This window comes from Nomascus leucogenys, chromosome 5 (assembly GCF_006542625.1).
Source record: "Nomascus leucogenys isolate Asia chromosome 5, Asia_NLE_v1, whole genome shotgun sequence".
NCBI lineage: Eukaryota > Metazoa > Chordata > Mammalia > Primates > Hylobatidae > Nomascus > Nomascus leucogenys.
Window position 1 is genome coordinate 26,943,658 of NC_044385.1, and position 6,019 is coordinate 26,949,676.

The 6,019-nt window shown below is 43.3% G+C and overlaps 2 pseudogenes; both read left to right on the forward strand.

Moving 5' to 3' along the window:
- The first annotated feature begins 245 nt into the window (after positions 1 to 245).
- On the forward strand, positions 246 to 1,188 carry LOC100591757 (annotated as a pseudogene).
- A 975-nt stretch (positions 1,189 to 2,163) lies between these two features.
- LOC100592092 lies at positions 2,164 to 3,943 on the forward strand (annotated as a pseudogene).
- The last annotated feature ends 2,076 nt before the right edge of the window (positions 3,944 to 6,019 follow it).

The window sequence follows — 6,019 nt, forward strand, 5'->3', positions numbered from 1 at the left end:
ATAGTAGCACAAAACACACCAAATCACCATTTCCCAATCACTAATATTTAATCAATTTTCTTTCTTTGTGACGTGCTATTCTCTCCTTTCTGAAAGTCTCTTTATTTTGCTTCAATGACAGTACTCTCTGAGTTTTCTTTCTACCTCTGTGGCTATTCATAAAAAGTGCCTCCTCTCACCAGGTGTCCTCGTGTAAGTGACATCGTCTTTAAACCCTGTGTGACAATCCCTGATGCACTGCTGTGATGCCCAGGGAAGACAGGGTGACCTGGAAATCCAACTACTTCCTTAAGATCATCCAACTTTTGGATAATTATCCGAAATGTTTCATCGTGGGAGCAGACAATATGGGCTCCAAGCAGATGCACCAGATCCATATGTCCCTCTGCAGGGAGGCCATGGTGCTGATAGGCAAGAACACCATGATGCACAAGGCCATCTGAGGGCACCTGGAAAACAACGCAGCTCTGGAGAAACTGTTGCCTCATATTCAGGGGAATGTGGGCTTTGTGTTCATCAGGGAGGACCTCACTGAGATCAGAGACCTGCTGCTGGCCAACAAGGTGCCAGCTGCGGCCCATGCTGGTTCCATTGCCCCATGTGAAGTCACTGTGCCAGTCCAGAACACTGGTCTGGGGCCCGAGAAGACCTCCTTTCTCCAGGTTTTAGGCATTACCACTAAAATCTCCAGGGGCGCCACTGAAATCCTGAGTGATGTGCAACTGATCAAGACTGGAGACAAAGTGGGAGCCAGTGAAACCACACTGCTGAACATCTCTCCCTTCTCCTTTGGGCTGGTCATTCAGCAGGTGTTCGATAATGGCAGCATCAACAACCCTGAAGTGCTTGACATCACAGAGGAAACTGCATTCTCACTTCCTGGAGAGTATCTGTGATGTTGCCAGTGTCTGTCTGCAGATTGGCTACCCAACTGTTGCATCAGTACCCCATTCTATCATCAATGGGTACAAACGAGTCCTGGCTTTGTCTATGGAGATTGATTACACCTTCCCACTTGCTGAAAAGGTCAAGGCCTTCTTGGCTGATCCATCTGCCTTTATGGCTGCTGCCCCTGTGGCCACTGCCGCCACGACTGCTCCTGCTGCTGCTGCTACCCCAACTAAGGTTGAAGCCAAGGAGGAGTCGGAGGAATTGGACAAGGATATGGGATTTGGTCTCTTTGACTAGTCACCAAAAAGCAACCAACTCAGCCAGCTTTATTTGCAGAACAAGGAAATAAAGGCTTTTTTAAAAAGAAAAAAAAAAAGGTGCCTTCCTCTGGGCATGCTGGCTTGTGCCTGTAGTCTTAGCTGCTCCAGAGGCTGATGTGGGAGAATTGCTTCAGCCCAGGAATTCAAGGCTTCAGTGTGCTATGATTGCACCACTGCACTCCAGCCTGTGCAACAGGGCAAGACCCCATCTCTAAGAAAAACAAAAATAAATAAAAAAATTTTTTTAAAAAGTACCTTTAGCTTATGTGTCTTTTGCAACCCTTTAAATGTTGATATTCCCCAAGATTTCATATTCAACTCCTTTCTCACTCTGAATTCTCCTTGAACCATAGTACTTACATTTGTGATTTTACCTACTAACCATATATTAATACTTTCATGTTCTATTTACATCTCACACCCCCACACAGAGATACTCAATGACCTACCACGTATCACCTCTTGGATGTCCCACATATAATCAATCCAAATTTATCTTATCTCAAACCAAACTTATCACTTTCTCTTCCCATTGCTAAACCTTTTATCTTCCCCAGTGTCAGCCAAGACGAGTCATTGCCAGCACCACTCATCTTTGCTGATCAATTTTAACCAGAATTATGTTTGTGTTATCCTAGGCTTCTTCTAAAAGCCTGAGTCACAGCACTCCACAAAAACAACGAATAATACATCAAAGATATTTAAAAGATAATATTCCACGCTGGTGAGGATACGTTGTAAGGAGCACTGTTACATACTCTTACGAGGGAGTTGTAAATTTATACATTTCTAGAGAGCAATTTGATGATATATATTGTTACCAATAACAGAACATTCCTTTGGAACACTCTTGGGTCTCTGAAATAATGTAGTGAGGCAGAGGCCAGACTGGCGGAGAGAATCTTAAGAAATCATACTGCTCTGGCCTGCACCAAAGTGAGCAGTAAGCAACATGTCAGGGTGAAAGTCTTATTACAAAACCGGGGGCAATGAAGAAGCAGAAGAAGAACATTTTGAACTGGACCTCGCTAAAGAGGTTGGCACAGATCCACAGCACTTCAGCATTACCAAGGGCTTGAAACCCATGAGAATCATGTGAAGCAAGTGGAGACTATAAATATTCAGGAATAAATAGTTTGATTTTTTGGTTGATGCCTCCAGAGCTATGTTTGAATCTCAGAGTGCAGATGAGTTGACTCCTTTTGACATGAGCATCCAGGAGTTGGATAATCCAGGTGCAAAACGAATTCTAGAGCTTGACCGGTTTAAGGGGCAGCAGGGACAAAAACGTTTCCAAGACCTGATGGGCATGTAGGCATGGATCTGACTACTCACTCAGTGAAGTGCTGTGAGTCTGTGACAACAACCTCTTTAGCAATGTACTGTACAAGAGGAGTCAAGTTGTTCACCAATGAAGATAAGCCCCATGGCAATGACAGTGCCAAAGCCAGCTGGGCCAGGACCAAAGCCAATAATCACTGAGATACAGGCATCTTCCTTAACTTGATGCACCTGAAGAAACCTGAGGGCTTTGACACATCTTTCTTCTTCTACAGAGATATTATCAGCATAGCAGAGGATGAGAACCCCAGGGCTCACTGAGGAATCCAGCAAGCTAGAAGATCTGTTGAGGCAGGTTTCAGCCAAGGAGATCAGGAAGTGAACACTCAGCAGGTTAAAGCTGAAGCTCAACAAAGATATAGTGCTCTTTGTGGGCATTTATAATCTGATCTAGAAGGCTCTCAAGCCTCCTCCAATAAAGCCCTAACGAGAAATAGATGAATCAGTGAAAATTAAGACCCGGATATTTAATGTAAATACAGGCAGTTTGCTTCTGCCTAGAGATACCAAGAGGTCTCGGATCTATGGAAGGCATCAGATTATACTGGAGAAAGAGGAAACAGAAGAGCTAAAATAGTTTGATGAACCAGGTTTGATTCTCATGGGTTTAAGCCCTTGGTAAAGCTGAAGAAGCACCATTACCTGAGGCCCTCCTTGTTTGTGTACTCTGAGGAGTCGCTGATGAATGGGAGCTCAACCCTGTTCAGTGCTCTACTCATCAAGTGTCTGGAGAAGGAGGTCACAGCATTGTGCAGATACATACCCTGCAGGAACATCCCCCCTTATTTTGTGGCTTTGGTGCCACAGGAAGAGGAGTTGGATGATCAGAAAATTCAGGTGACTCCTGCAGGCTTCCAGCTGGTCTTTTTATGCTATGCTGATAATAAAGGGAAGGTGCCCTTTACTAAAAAAGTCACGGCAACCCCAGAGCAGGTGGACAAGGTGAAGGCTATTGTTCAGAAGCTCCGATTCAAATACAGAAGTGACAGCTTTGAGAACTCTGTGCTGCAGCAGCACTCCAGGAACCTGGAGGTCTTGGCCTTGGATTTGATGGAGCCTGAACAAGCAGTGGACCTGATATTGTCTGAGGTTGAAGCAATGAATAAAAGACTGGGCTCCCCACTGGTGGATAAGTTTAAGGAACTTCTCTACCCACCAGATTACAATCCTGAAGGGAAAGTTAGCAACATAAAACACAATAATGAAGGTTTCAGAAGCAAAAGGCCCAAGGTGGAGTATTCAGAAGAGGAGCTGAAGACCCACATAAGCAACAGCACGCTGGGCAAGTTTGCTGTGCCCATGCTGAAAGAGGCCTGCTGGGGTATGGGCTGAAGAGCAGGCTGAAGAAGCAGGAGCCACTGGAAGCCCTCACCAATCACTTCCAGAACTGACCAGAGGCCATGCGTCCAGCTGCCCTTCCACAGGCTGCCTGGCCTTGTTCTCAGCCAGTGAAAACAGGTGTCTCCTGATCTAGGAAGAGCCTGCCTGACAGAAGCAGAGGGACTTTATCTGTAGGAGGCTTTCTGTTGCCATGGCAATGGTGTAGCCCTCCCACTTTGCTGTTCCGTACTCTACTGCCTGAATGAAGAGCCCTAACTTTGTACTGTAAGAAAAAAGAGAGACTATACTGCCCTCCTGATGCCAAGTGTCACTCCAGCCAGCATCACAAGGGAGTAAACAATGTGATGCCTTTTTTTTTTTTTTTTTTTGAGAGAGAGAGAGAGAGTCCTAGGCTGGAGTGTAGTGGCACAGTCATGGCTCAGATCTTCCCCCGGTTCAGGTGATCCTCCCCTGTCAGCCTCCCAGGTAGCTGGGACTCCAGGCATGAGCCACCATGCCTGGCTACTTTTTGTATTTTTTTTTAAGAGATAGGGTTTTGCCATGTTGCCCAGGCTGGTGTCAAACTCCTGGGCTCAAGCAACCTGCCCGCCTCAGCCTCCCAAAGTGCTGCAAAGTTCTGGGATTACAGATTACAGGCATGAGCCATCAAACATGTCATGATGTCTTAAGATCAGTTTATCAGAATGATTTTTCACAAAAGTTTATGCTGAACCCATCCTCAAATCACATCATCCATGTTACCCTCTCAAGCCATTTTTCTTCCATGATTATAACAACTCACAACTCATTATGTCAGGAATCAGGGCTGATGATAGAAGTCTGGCTGCAAATACAGACATCTCTCCCAATTTGAAGGTGTTTGTGCTCATGAGTCTCATCTAGTGCTAGTTTCTTTCTCTTGCACCTTCTTAGAATGCTAGATATAAGGCCCCAGTCAGCCAGCCTCAAGACACTCTGGTATTTCCGTTGCAATGAGATTATATAGATTCTAAGTAGCTAATATGAAAACAGCCAAGAATTCTAACTCTATCGAGCCTCTGCCCCACCGCCCATCGTCTGGGATGTGAGGAGCGCCTCTGCCCGGCCGCTGTGCAAACTTCCAAGTGTGAAGTGACAGCCTTCATTGTAGAATGAATGAAGACACTGGCACTGATTATATAACACCTTGGCAGCTATCTCAAGTCGTTGATGGTGGAGGTATTGGAATTACAGAAGAAAGCAAACACACAAATTTGACTAAAGGCGATTTTGTGACTTCTTTCTATTGGCCCTGGCAAACCAAGGTTATTCTGTATGGAAACAGCCTTGAAAAGGTGATATATATATATGAACGTATCTGATTTTTTTTCCCCGTATAATTCTTACTTTGTGCATTTGATATTCAGTTGTGTTTGTAATCACGGAAAAATAAAAGCATATATTTAAAAAAAAAAAAAGAATTCTAACTCTATCAAACTATACTCCAATCACAAAAGGAGACTTTCTACTCATTTGAAGAGGCACTTTCTAATGGCAACTGGTGGCATTTTGCATTAAATAAAATTTATTTTGCAGTAAATAAAATTTAATGCAAAATGCCATCAGGCAGCACCAGAAAGTGCCCCTTCAAATGAATGGAAAGCTCTACTCAGAGAAATCAAAGAAGCAAAGAATATAGACCACCTGGTGAATGAATTGGAGATATAATGTGGTACTTTAGCCTCTAGGGCCTGGTGCCCACAATGGTGGTGCCTAAAGTGGTGCACCCGAAATCTGTTTAGGGATCTCCATTCTATCTTATGTCTTCTCAATATATATCAGGAATCTCCAGAAATTTATTCTCGATTCCTCCTGAATAAATTTATCCTAAGTCAATAAGTAGAGGCATGAGAAAAGATTTGTGGTCTAGGGTGTTCAATGCAATATAATTTATAAAAAATTAAAAATATTAGAAACGATCTAAATATCCAGAAGACATTATAAATTGAAATACTATGAATATTATTCTGCCATTAAAAATTATACATTGGAATAATATAATGTCATGAAAGAGTGCTCATAATAGAATATTCAATAAAAAATAGGATATAAAAGTGTTTATAAATATCATCCAATTAAATGTCTAAATATATGTGTGCATTGAAAAA